Consider the following 14,346-nt stretch of genomic DNA (forward strand, 5'->3'; position numbering starts at 1 on the left):
CTGGCCAGTTGGTTTCCACAATCAATTTATTAAAATATGCTAAATACGCCACAAGCTCCCGATTACCCTGCTTCAAGTCTAACAGTTCATTATCAGTGGTCTGTGAAACTGTTCTGCGATCAAAAATTTGTAAAACCTCAGCCTTGAACTCTTCAAAGTTGTATAAAACAGGATCGTTAGTAGCAACTAAAGGCATGGACCAGGCTGCAGCATCTCCGCTCAGGTAAGACAGTATGAAAGCCACCTTAGACTGGTCTTCCTTAAAAATAATGGGCTTACATAAAAAATGTAAGGTACACTGCGTGAGGAATATCTGGGCCTTGTGTGGATCTCCCTGAAACCTTTCTGGGGGCGCAAGAGAAATAGTAGGTGACATTGCATGGACAACTTGGGTGGTTAGTTCAGTAGATGAAGGAGAAGGGGAGAAAGCCTGTGTCTTTAGCTCCCTAAAACTAGGGCTGGGACTAACTGTGGGCTCATCTATCCTTTGACGCAGATAACTAGTTTCCTGATTTGACTTACAAGCCTCTTTCCTAGTTTCACTTAATTGTTTCTGCAACTCTTCTAATATTGAAGCCAAAGCCTTCAGCCATTCTGCTCAGCTGGAAACCAAATGGAAGGCACTTCAATCTGTCAAGAATCGATACCTGAACCTGTTGAAGTCCACGGGAGCAGAAGGCCGAAGTCCTAATGGAGTATAGTTCCCAACTCCCCTACACCTCTGAACCAGAATACACTCTGGACTCAGAAACGGGGGGGGAAAGGGGACTGGGAAAACAACAAGAGAGACTGCCACTCTGATGCCCTCGCTGTATCCCTCAGGGGAGTATCTGCACCTGCAATGACAAGCACAGAATTACCACGTCCAGAAAACCCTTTTGAGAATCTAACAATTTAACATCACATTTAACTTTGCTTTACCTGTCTGATAGTGGATTTTGCCTCTCTCTATACTGTTAGAAAATCTTATGCAACCTTTCTTACTGGAGTTTAGTAAATAAGCACTTGAATTGACCAGTTGAAACAATCCAAATGAATTAACTGTCTTTCTCCTTCTCTTTTAGGTATTCTTCCTGAAAGGATGCTGACTTGGTGGTTGGTAAGTATAATATATATATATATTTAATACATACAGTCGAATTCTGATGATTGTAGACTTTAACTCTGCTTGCTGATATGTTTTTTGAAGGTCACTCTTGAAGCCAAAACTAAGTAGTATTCTGTTCTAATTCTGATGCTAGAAACTAACTTAGAAGAATAACGAGCAAGAAGGATTCTAAACAACTTTAAAGTTTTTTTTCTTATCTGAGTCTTTTCCTTAGATCTGGAGCACAGTTAGCAAATCTTTAGTAATATGTCTCTATTAATAATTGGATATTCAGTCCTTTAGCGAAGAACAAACAAACAGTTTATTGCAGGAAAATTCATAAACTCAGTCTGAGTGCTATTCAAAATACTGAGTTCCTTCTGAAGATGAAGACTGCCTCACAAAGGGAATGTTCAGCGCAGGAACCGGCGCTGGCTAGAACAGCTTCAAGAAATAAATAACCTCACCAGCAGTAACACGTCTCAGACACAGCCTTAAACTCCTCACACTCCTCGCTGCTTGAGGAACTCCCAAAATATTCAAGTCTCTGAAGAGAAAATCCAGTCACTGAGGAGCGCAGTACAGAACCTGCCTCCTCTGAAGGTTTGACGGTTGAAGTGCGCAGAGCAGCTGCAGCGCGCAAACAATAACAGAGTGGCTGTCAGGCTAAAGAGAGGGAAACACTAGAACGCTAACTACCTGCACCCGCCCTCCATGTTGAATGTACTCTGCCAAACAAGCGTCTAGCCACCAATTCTCTCCAAGTATAAGGTGAAAGGGCAAGTCTGGAAACCTTCCCAAACTTATGATCGGGACACCTTAGCACAGAATTATGGAGAATCTGGTCGGACCTGACAGGAGGAATGAAAATTCCTTCTCTAGTTTTAACAGGCTTATCTTTCTTGAAATAATTCTTTATTTTCTGCATAAATTACTTTTTTATTTTCTCACCATACATTTTCCGTGATCTCCCTCCTAAGTATTGCTGGTAAGCAAACCCTAAATAGTTTCTATCTGGGTGACTCCCAATTAATGTGGGATTGTACATGCACAATCCTTTGTCTATTATTTATTTGTGTGACTTCTATGTTTATAGTTACTCAATCTTCCCTCCAATACTAGCGCGTCTCTTAATTTTCGTATCCAATTAGAACTCAACTTACTCTGTGCGTTTAGCCAATACCAGCGCGGCTTTAAGTGACGTCAGTATCACTCCTTTCTACTGACCCCTCCTTTACAAACCTTGCGTAAGTCACACACCCGCTTTCTTACCAATCCCAGCGTGGCTCTTTGTGACGTCAGTGCAGCACCCGCAACTGACCCCTCCTTTACAAGGTAACGCGTAACTTGAATTTCTCAGTATTTTGTACATATCTTGCATAAATCAACAACATAAAACATTCACTACTGTGTCAGATTCTCTAATTCCAAAGAATAGTCCGCTTTTCTTTACTGCGAGTAGACCTTTTCCGCCTACTCTTCACACGAGTAAAACCTTTCCGTTTACCCTTCACTCAAGCATCAGAGAACCTGCTACTCCTTCGGTATTACCCTTTCTAGGTGATATAAGACCAAAGTTTTACCAATGTCCTCTTTAGCTACCAATTACTCTCACATACATGCAGAAAATAATCCCTAAAACAGTGCTTCTAGTTTTACCTAACTTTCCACACTTTCTTGAATCCTGACAAGTAACCTCACTGCAGTATGGTTTCCATTTATCATCCACTATTCTTTATCCCCGGGAACTTCAGACAACATGAATAACGATGACAACAACAACAAATGTTAATGCATATATCAATAGTTTCAATAATATTTTCAATTACAATATTCCCTACCTAACTAACTAGAACCTAACCATGCCTCTGCTACCAAGAAAAACTGATGGAGCGCGGGTCACCAGCTCTAGTCACTCATACACCTAATACTCACCTGAGCCCAAATCACACTCACACAATAGACTAGTAAAACCCCGCTGGCATCAATTTTGAGTAATAATACCTGTAAGTTTTATTAGCAATTTTTCATTATACACAATACGGCTTCTACTATTTCTTATACATTTGGGATGGTACAGTCTGCATTATGGTTATAGTATTTGTAACACTTTTAATAAATCTGTCATGCAACTTAAAAGAGTGCCATCAGCGTCTATACATATTATCCGCATATCTCGTCAATAATTCGCACTAGTAATATCAAATATACCTATAACAATGCCCAGTTATTCATGACTACCCAGTCGGGTATGCATCGCTCATCCCATTGTGTCATAGTCTGCAATAATAAACATAACTTCCCAAACTAAATTCCCTCCCCCCTCCCTTCAGTCCTTTATCTTCATGAAAATAACATCTTAGGACAGCTGGATACTCAGAGCCCGGCAGGCATCTTCACTTTCAAACCAACAACAGTTCTGGTGTGAAATAACGCACTAGTCAGCCTTAGTCAGTGAATTATAGTCTTGCTAGCATTAGTAACATGTTCGAGATGGGTTTTTGAGAACCACTTACATTATTGTGAACTACTACGAGATTCCACAACGTCCACCTCCTGTGTTTTAAGAGATTCTAACATTGCATCCCACTCCAATGCTATCGGGGTTTTACGTAATCCTTTGGCCTCCTCTCGCCTTAGGGCTGCACTTTCTGCACTACCCCACCTGAGCAATTCGCTACGCCACATATGTACGGGGGTGGTTTCTTAGACTTCCATCGCATAGTGATGGCTCGTATTGCTAGGATTAACGACAGATTTGCAAATCTATATTGTACCTTGTGTTTCGAGGGGGACTTATGAAGGCCCAGGATACATTCCTCCATAGTGTTGGTTATGTCCCTCTGTATGGCTGCAGATATATGTCATCTGACCGAGTCCCAAAATCCCCCTAGGTGAGGACATGACCACAACATATGAGCTAAGTCGGCGCCTACTGCGTAGCATCTAGGACAATGGTGTTGTGTTTGTGGAAACATTTTGTCTACCCTTTGAGGGGTAAGGTAGGCCCTATGAAGCACCATGGTTTGGATCAATTTAAATTTGGCATTTCTTGTAAGCTTTTTAGGGTGTTCTATAATTTTCCCCCACTCCTTCTCTTCTATGACCCGCCCTATATCTCCCGACCATGCATTCTGTAATTGGGTGAGGGCTATTCCCGCATGTGCGCGAATCCCAACATACAACCATTTTACTAAGTGCCTACCTCTTCCCATGTAATATAGCATCTTGACTAGTTCGTGTGTAGCTAGTTCCTGTCGATGTGGGGCCCAATGTGTTTTCACGTATTGTGTTACAGCCGCATGCATTATGTACAGATGATCGGGCACTCCCGTGCCCCTGACAAAGTTACTATAGTCTAGCAACTGCCCCTCATGGAACAGGCCCGACACCGTGCTAACTCCTGCTTCGGTCCAGGGAGCGGTGGCACGCAATGTTATACATCCAGCCGTCAGTGGTATGCCCACCAGGGGGATGTTGCCTGCATAGGCAGGGTGTGTGTGCGTGTAGTGAAGTGCTGCTTTCCAGCATTGCAGCGCTGTACGTAACAATGTAGGAAGCTGTTGTGGAAGTTTGCAGCGCGGCAATAGCAGTGTATGCAAAGCTCCCACTGCAATATCCCACTCGGTGTACCCTATTTCTTGTAGATTGCATCCGGCCATCCAAAAGGATAGCCATTGCAATTGGCAGGCGTAATAGTATGCCCTAAGGTCTGGAACCTCGAGTCCCCCTTTGTCCGTACCAAGTGGAGCTTTTTGAGACTTATCCGTCGGCCTACCAGGCCCCCAGATGAGGTCAAGTAGCATGGTGTTTAAGAGCTTAAAAGTACGTTGTGGGAGCAGCACTGGCAGATTCGTAAAATAGTAAATCAGTCTCGGAAGCACCACCATTTTTGTTTTGGCTACTCTACCCATTACCAACAGCGGCAACGTGATCCAGAAAGCAATGCTAGAGCAAAGGGCTCTAATTGCTCTGTGTAGGTTGCCGTCTAACAGATCAGTGGGAGTCTGGTATACATGTATGCCCAGGTATTTAAATGTATGTGGTGCGATTTGTAGCGCCGTGAGTCTGAATGAAATAGTCGTAGGTAATGCCTGTTCCCGAAAGAGAAAGGCGTGTGATTTTGTTGGATTGATGGCCAGTCCAGATATACTTTCAAAGACGGTAAATATCTCCGCCAGAGGTGTTAAATCCGACCTAAGGTCTCTGACGTATAGGATGATGTCGTCCGCGTATGTCGAAAAGGGGTGTATGGTGGGTCCAATCGGAATTCCCATCTCCTGTGCGTCTACTCGCAGTTTGATAGCCAGGGGCTCCAGCGCCATTATAAGCAGGAGCGGCGAGAGTGGGCATCCCTGTATCGTCCCTCGGAATATCGGAATATCGGATATTCAGCTGATATATGGCCCCCGGTACGGACACGAGCAGTGGGGGCATGATATAACAGGCAGAGCCATTTAATATAATCCTCCGGCAGCCCAAATTCTGTCAGCACCTTGAACATGTATTCTCAGTTTAACGTGTCAAACGCTTGGCGGAGGTCTAGTGACACGCAGCCAGCGTGAGTGTAGTGTGTTGGGGCAGCCAACATGAGATAATGCAGTCTCCTAGTATTCAAAGACGTGCTTCGGGCTGGCAGAAAGCCCGTTTGATCTATGTGTATCAGTTTATGCAGGAGGGGTAGGAGCCTGTTTGCCAGAATCTTGCAAAGAATGTTATATTCCATGGCCAATAGCGACAGTGGACGGTAGCCTGCCATATCAGTGGGTTCCCTGCCCGGCTTCGGGAGTGTGACCGTCACCGCCTGTGCCGTGGTGAGTGGCAATGTACCTTTCTCCAATGCCGTGTTATATAAAAGTTCCAGGTGGGGCAGGAGGGAATCCAGGAAAGTGTCATAAAATTCTGCAGGCCACCCGTCCAGTCCAGGGGTTTTATTGCGGGGGAGCCCCTTGATTGCCGTTTTTATTTCAGCTGAAAAGGTCTTTCAAGGCAGCTGGAGGTGGTTGTGGGCACGGTAACGTGTGTAAAATGTCATCTATTCGTGTGTCCACGCTATCTGCAGGTTTACTATATAGCGTGGCGTAGTATTGAGAGAAGGCTGTGTTAATGTCATTTTGTGTATGTTGTGGAAATTTAGCTTGCAAACTGAACATTATCTGCGCCATCTTGTCTCTCCCCAGCGCGACACACAGGAAAGCGCACAGCAGCCATTTTTAGGCACCCTGGTCTCTCCCTGCTCACTGCCGATCGCCAGCGCATACCCCTGGCGCTGCAAGCATTCCCCCGCGCGCCGGCCACCCCCGCTCTCTCATACACGGGCCATAAACCCTCTCCTTCTGCGCGACCCTGCCATGGAACCACATCCCACGCCTGACCGACATCCCATACATGGTCATGCATCTCTTTGATAACCCCCTTCCTCTGCGCCCCATTGTCCGAACCGATCCCAGGCCATCACCTAGCCCTGCGGATGCAGTTTATTGCCCCTACTGTAAGGGAAACACCCCACATCAAAGGGATTACAGTAGATCAAGGCCCCCCACCCCCTGAGACCCGACCGGTCGCACACACCCCCGGGAATTGGCGGAATGTCCAGCTGTGTGATAGCCATCTCCTACTGTGGGTGGGGTGGGGACTTCCACTGTAGATATGTGTGGGAACGAGCTTGAAGTGGGGATTCTGAGGATGTTCTTTCAGGTATCAAAGCGATCTCAAGAATGTGCCATGTATGATAAACCTGCAATAAAGTCATAAACCTGTGTATAAGAGGCCAGGCCTCAGAGATGCAGTTAGAGCACCTCGTGACGATACCTCGTTGTCTGATCTGATGTGTTCCACTCCGACGGAATAAAACTTTGTTTCCTGCCTTCCAGTCTCCGGCGCCTGCCTCTTTATTGGTTTAGCATCGAATGGTATAAGAGGCGATTACCGCCGGGCAATACTTGAAAGGTTACCGACTACGACTGCCGCTACCATTTAACAATTGGCGTCCCAAGCGTGGGGCCCATCAGCGACACATGGATCCAGTGGGAGAGGTCCCAACGACAGAGTGAACGACTGCAACGATCGGGAGAGCTCCTGCCCAATAGACCCTCGTCTGGCAGCCGATCATCCGAACTTCACTGGTTCCGAGCAGACCTCTCTCGAGTGATCTACGGTCCTGACTGGGAACCATCAGGAGTGCCGCGGCAAATACGGAGAGTAGAGGACGATCGGGCGCTGGAGGCGGAAGACGAGAAACTGTCCACGCGGTCCGGGTAAGGTCGTGAAACACGACAAATTGCGAAACGATTGATTGTTGATTGAAATACTAGTATTTGCTTATTGATTGTTCTCTTTGAGATATTTGCTGTCTACAAACGGGGAGGAGTAGAAATACTCTCTCTTCCTTTGCAGATAGTGAAGGGTAGGTAACGCAGACTTTTGTCCCCATTGTAACCCGTCGTGCCTATTTTTATCTCCCCACTGATTGATTGTCCGAACATTGATTGTTTTGAAGGATAGTGCTCTTTGAGATATTCTCTGTTTGCAAATAACGTAGAATAGAAATATTCTGTCTAGTCTTTGCAAATAGTGAAGGGTAGGTAACGCAGACTTTTGTCCCCATTGTAACCCGTCGTGCCTATCTCTTTCTCACCATTGAGCAGAAAAGGAATTACGAAAGGCAGTTCACCTTGCCGCTAGAAAGTTAGAAGAAGAAATAAAGGAGAGAAGGAAAGCTAAACTCAGACATGAGCCTGAAACATCAGGCCAGTACCCTGTTAGGACCCCCTCTATGCTCTACCCTGAGTTGTCTTCTAAGCAACAAACGAATGACGAATTGCTATTAGGTCCCCCGATCATTTACATGCCCCCTCCATACGCACCCTCCCAACCGGTAGTGCAACACCCACAACCCCCAAACGCAAGCGAAAGCAGTACAGGGGCCTCGGTCCTCACGGCCTCCGCGCCGGCCGAGCCTCTTGTACTGAACACAACGTTGGCAATAACGTTGGATGACCCTGAGATGAGAAAGAAAGATCCCACCAGAATGAATCGACTAACAAAGGATGAACGAGCAGGAATCGACAAGATAGTAAGGACACTGGTGGAGCGAAAGGAAAGTGAGGAGTATATAACAGACGTGTATAACTCGTATGCCGACAACCGCAGACGACACTTTGTCGTACGACTTTGTTATCACGCCCTGAATACATATGAGGATAGGTACCACGATAAAGGTCCCGAAGGCTTAGCGGCCCTATATAGGAAGGTAGACATTGGGGAAGAAGGAGAGGGCGATGTGACGGACCTCTTCACTCGTACACTCGAGGTCTACCGGCACCTTAAAGAGCACAGACAGACAACCAAAGCAGAAACCCCCATAGCGACTAAGCCCCAGGCAGGAAGGGCTGATACCATGATGCCCATCAAAGAGACCGCCCCCTACTGGGTCCCCCCACGAGGTCAGGGAACACATGACGACATCAACCACCAAGATGCGAAGGGAAGGGTTGTATATAATTGGGTCTACCAGCCATGGGACCGACAAGACATTTTGACCTTTAGAAAGACCCTACCCGACTTAAGAAAGAACCCGACTGCCTTCTACACCGAACTAGGTACAGCCTTAGGTTCAACAATAATGACCTTAGCAGATATCGACTTGTTCTTCGGGTTATGTCTGCCGGCTGATGTGTGGAAGCAAATCCGGAAAGTTGACCACGCTGAGCCGTTCGGATATACTTGGGTACAACTTGATACCATAGACAAACAGCGAGAACCGGGACAGAAACCCCCGAAAGCCATATTGGAGCTCCCAGACAAGATTGTGCAGAAGTTGAAGACTCTAATCCCAGAAAGAAAGGTAGACTGGTCGATAGTGACGGCTTGTCGCCAGAAACCCCAGGAGGATGTGTCTGAATACTTCTCTCGATTCGAGACCGTGTTTTCCGATTATAGTGGCCAGGACATGACCACCGCAACCGGACATCACCTCTTTGTCCAGAATTATGTGAAGGGTCTGTCACAAGAAGTCTCCCAGAAGCTACAGACCAGCGAGAGTAGTTGGGCAGCCTCCAAACCCGCAGCAATCCTCCAGATGGCCCAATACTACGAAAACCAAAAGAATGAGAACGATAGGGCGTCAGAGAGGAAGAAAAAGGAACTGAAGGAGAGGGTAATGATAGCACAGTTGCAAGGGGTGACCATAGGAAGGGAACCCCCAAAAGGGAGTTACCAACCAACCGCCTCTAGAAAGCTACCCCCTAGAGACCATACACCTGCACCCTACAACGGACGGAGAGACTTAGATGGGAACCAATGTGCGTTCTGTAGAGGGTTCGGACACTGGAAATCCCAGTGCCCGGTCCTTCTGGAAATGAACAAAAATAGGGACCCCAGAGACACAGCATATGACCTCAGAAATAGAGGACAGGGACGAGGGTACTCGAACGACGCCATCAACGACAGGCCAGGCAGACCAAACACCTTTGATCGCCCCCGACAAAACCAGTGTCAGCAGTCCGACTACGAAAGCACCCATGACTTCGCATAGGACCGCCAGGGGCAAGGGAGGGATCCAGTCGAACTCCGTGTTGACCAGCAAGGTCCTTACGTCACTGCAAAGGTCTTGGGCACAAAGTCTCCATTCCTGGTAGATACTGGGGCGACACGTAGTGCGTTATCTAAACGACTGATTCCTAGGGCACCCTTGTCTGGCTCACACGTAACCTCAATAGGCTTCGATGGAACGCCCTCCACTAACCCCTTATCAGCACCAATCTCCTTTGACTTAGAAGATAACGCCACTGACACGACCTTTCTGCTCTCCTCCAACACCCCCGATGCTATTATGGGACTCGATTTGCTAAAACATTTCCGAGCTACCATCAGATGTTCCCCAGACGGAGTTCGAGTCATCCTGCACGATAACCCAGATCTGTTCAGACCTTGTCACGCACGACGTATGCTCTCTATAACTGATGCTGACCTGTCCCTACTCGACACGATACCCTCACATCTATGGGCTAAAACCGACTCAGATGTAGGGCGCATGGTGATCACATAACCGTCCGACCGGACGCAGTGCTACCAAAGCTTCCACAGTATCGAATATCGCCCGAAGGTGAGAAGGCCTTGGTGGAAATCATCCAGTCCCTAGTCAATGCAGGAGTAGTAGAAGAAGTAGTCAGTAATGTTTGCAACAGCCCTATCCTACCCATTGTAAAGAAGCAAGGCGAGGGAGATGAGAAAGCATACCGCTTCATTGTTGACTTACGAGAAGTTAACAAAGTAGTCATACCTCAGTACCCCGTGGTCTCAGACATCACCACCATCCTCACCCTAATTCCGTCCACTGCCACCACCTTTACTGTTATTGATCTCAAGAACGCATTCTTCTCCATCCCCATCCACCCAGACAGCCGCTACTTGTTCGGCTTCACTTTGAAAGCCCGGTCGTACAGATTCTGTAGGGCACCCCAAGGCTACCCTGAGAGTCCCAGCATTTATAGCCAAGCCCTCAAGAGACAACTAGATGCAGTCCAATTACCCAATGGAGTGGTGTTAATACAGTACGTCGACGACATCCTTTTGGCGGCCGACACCACCCCACTTGCTGTCACAGCCACCATACACCTCCTCCACTTCCTCGCGGAGAACGGTCACAAGGTCTCCAGGAAGAAGTTACAGTTCTGCCAACCCCAAGTGACATACCTAGGCCACCTCCTATCCAAGGACGGGAGGAAACTTACCCCTGACCGAATTCAGACCATCCTAGAAACCCCTGTTCCCAAAACTCAGAAGCAAGTGCGGTCTCTAGTAGGCCTCACCTCCTTTTGTCGACAATGGTTGCCAAACTTCAGTCTTATCGTAAAACCTCTGCTTTCCCTGTTGGCTAAAGATGTCCCCTTCCCCCTCCCCTGGACACCCGAATGCCAATCCTCCTTCAAAGAATTACGAGACGCCCTCTGCTCGGCCCCAGTCCTAGGAACCCCAGACTACACTAAACCTTTCTCCCTCTACACCCACGAAAGGGAGGGATGCGCGTTGTCTGTCCTAACCCAGTCCATAGGCCCTAAACAACGCCCTTGTGCCTACTTCTCTGCCACTCTTGACCCTGTAGCCAGAGCATTGCCCGCCTGCCTTCGAGCAGTAGCCGCCGCTGCTGTCTCTATCCGACAAAGTGAGGGGATCGTGCTCTCGAACCCCCTCACTGTATTGGTACCCCATGCGGTTGACACCCTCCTGAACCAGACCAAGACTCAACACCTGACTAGCGCACGACTGACTGGCTATGAACTGACTCTGCTTGCACCCCACATCACATTGAAACGATGCACCACTCTGAATCCAGCCACTCTACTACCTCTCCCTGACACTGACCCCAATGCGCCCCCCATACATGACTGCGTGACTCTCACCGACGAACAGACCAAGAGTAGGGTTGACCTTCGAGATACTGCCTTCCCGGACCCTGACGGAGAACTATGGGTGGATGGCTCATGCATGAAGCTCCCCGATGGCACCACTTCCGCTGCCTATGCAGTCACCACAGCCCGAACAGTTGTTGAGACAGCCCGCATCACACAGCGATCCGCACAGGCGGCTGAACTGATCGCTCTCACCCGAGCATGCATCCTGGCAGCAGGGACAACCGCAAACATTTACACAGACAGCCAATACGCATTCGGGGTAGTTCACCACTTTGGGCTCCTTTGGAAGGAGAGGGGATTCTTGACTTCCCATGGCACACCCATCCTACATGGAGATCTAGTCTCTGCCCTGACCGAAGCAGTCCTCCTCCCCACACGGCTGGCTGTGATCAAATGCCAGGCACACAAGAAAGTGACAGACATTATAGGACAGGGAAATGCACTAGCTGACATTACTGCCTGAACCACAGCCGAGAATAGGTCCACGACCCGTATGTACGTAACCAGGTCACAAACTGAGAAATGGAAGGATGCTAGGGAAACGATTAGGGACATCCAATTAGCCAGCTCACCACATGAATTAACTGAATGGGCCCGGGTGGGATTGAAGGACGATGACGGTTGCTGGCGAACTAAAGACTCGAACAAATGGTTGCTACCTGACTCATACTTGATCCCCATGCTGACCATGGCACACTCCCCCGCACACATAGGGTCTGCTCCCATGATCGAACTCATCTCCAAAGTCTGGCACAACGACAAAATCTCAGACTCAGCCAAACGTCTGGTCCAACAATGCCTGGTCTGCCTCCAACACAACCCTGGGAAAGGAACTGCTGTACCCCGGGGAGGGTTTGGGGTTCCCAATCACCCCTTTGAAGTCCTACAAATGGACTACGTCCAGTTAGACAGGTGCCAAGGTTTGAAGTACGTACTTGTCGTTGTGTGCGCCTTCAGCAAGTGGGTGGAAGCCTACCCAACCCGCGACAACACCGCTATGACTACCGCAAAAGTACTACTGAAAGAATTCTTCCCCCGGTACGGCCTTTGTCGAATTTTGTGGAGCGACAACGGCCCCCACTTTGTAGCCGAGGTTATCCAACTCATCTTAAAGGGGCTGGGTGTAAAACAGAAATTCCATGCGGTCTTCCATCCCCAATCTGCAGGCTTGGTTGAGCGACATAATGCCACATTGAAGCTTAAGATAGCAAAAATAGTTGCCACCACAGGACTGAAATGGCCAGACGCTCTCCCGCTAGCATTGCTATCAATGCGTTCCACCCCCACCAAACACCAATTAACCCCCTACGAGGTCGTCTTAGGGCGGCCCATGAACCTTTGGACTGCACCGAAACCAACATCCATCCACGACGTCCCGGACGTCCTCATGTCTGACTATTTGTACAACCTAACTAAAACGTTGTCTGTTATCCATCAGCAGGTGCTGCAAGCCATTCTCGACGTTTCCAGAGGCCCCGGGCACGACATCCAACCGGGTGACTTTGTCTTAGTGCGTAACTTCCAGCGCACCAAAAGTCTGGAGCCCCGGTGGACGGGCCCTCTGCAAGTCCTGATCACCACCCGAACAGCTCTTCGAGTGGAGGGGAAGCGCAATTGGCTGCATGCACACCACTGCAAGAAGGTATCATCGACCCTGACGACCACGGACAACATCACCGCCCAAGAGGAAATACTGGACAAAGACCGACCATCCCTGAGCCACTGCCCGGATACAGAGACACTTGAATTAATGAAATATCCCGATCCCACTGTCCCATCCAAAGAAGGGTATAACCTACGACGAAAGGAGGGAACTTCGGCTAAGCAGACCACGAACTAAGTTGAAATCTCAGAGTGGTTGCCTAGCCACCTCAAAGGCCACCAGGAGAGAAACTAAACAAAGTCTGTGGTTCTGCCCCCTACCGAGTCCCTTGAAGGTGATGGAAGCATCCGACATGAAGATGATGGAAGCAACCGGATGCCCAAAGATCCACTACAAAATCCCAAAGACTGACAAAATGCACAGCTCAAAGACTATTGCACTTTTCATTACCCTTCTCTTTTGCCTTCTCCTCATGGTCACCTTCTGGATCATGGAGGAGAGCGCACCCGCCCATAAGACATTGCTGACCACGGTTCCACCTACCACCATGAAAGAACACCATCTGATCTCACTTTCACCCCAACTCCGAGAAAGGCGTAAGGAGTTCTGGAATAACTCTTTTGTGCAGTTGCTCCACCAACACAATCTTGCCTCCAATGCCACTAATTGCTGGATCTGTGGATTGCTACCACATGCCACTGGACACTCTATCCCTTTCATCCCTTCACCTTTTTCGGTCCATGGTTCCTGCCTCGCCTGGCTAATCCTCCTGCAGGAAAGCTACAAGGACAATGCCACTTCCGGCAAAACTGTGTCACACTTCTACCATGGGTTCTGGCTGAACAAAACTGGAAAAACTTCTGCCCCCTTCTGTTCTATGAGATCAAACACTTCCTTTCACATGAACATCCCTGCCAAAGAACGAGTTGAAATGCAGGTGTTTAACAACCCAGCCAGACCCACCTTCTCTTACCTCCGGAAACGAACGGCCGCCACCCTAACAGTGGCCCTTTCCGTCATCAACATCACTGGACTTGTGTGCCTCGAAGGCCTGGGGGCGCAGCTGGTGGGCCACAGCTCCTGCCTCATCACCCGAACATTGGATTCAGTTGATCCACCCTCCTTTGTTGCCTCCCCGAATATGTACTTCGTCTGTGGGACTAAGGCCTACACCTGGCTTCCGAAAGGTTGGGGAGGCACCTGCTACATCGCTTTTGTCCTTCCTCCGACATATGTGGCTC

The 14,346-nt window shown here is 48.4% G+C and overlaps 1 long non-coding RNA gene across 1 annotated transcript in view; it reads left to right on the top strand.

The window, feature by feature from the left end:
- LOC146858969 (uncharacterized) overlaps positions 1 to 14,346 on the top strand; it is a 219,800-nt gene that overhangs the window by 94,355 nt on the left and 111,099 nt on the right. The window contains exon 3 of the long non-coding RNA XR_014979715.1: positions 1,065 to 1,099. This is a non-coding gene — a long non-coding RNA (uncharacterized LOC146858969). The remainder of the gene's footprint in view (positions 1 to 1,064; positions 1,100 to 14,346) is intronic.

The sequence above is a fragment of the Triturus cristatus genome, chromosome 3_2 (genome assembly GCF_964204655.1).
Source record: "Triturus cristatus chromosome 3_2, aTriCri1.1, whole genome shotgun sequence".
Classification (NCBI taxonomy): domain Eukaryota; kingdom Metazoa; phylum Chordata; class Amphibia; order Caudata; family Salamandridae; genus Triturus; species Triturus cristatus.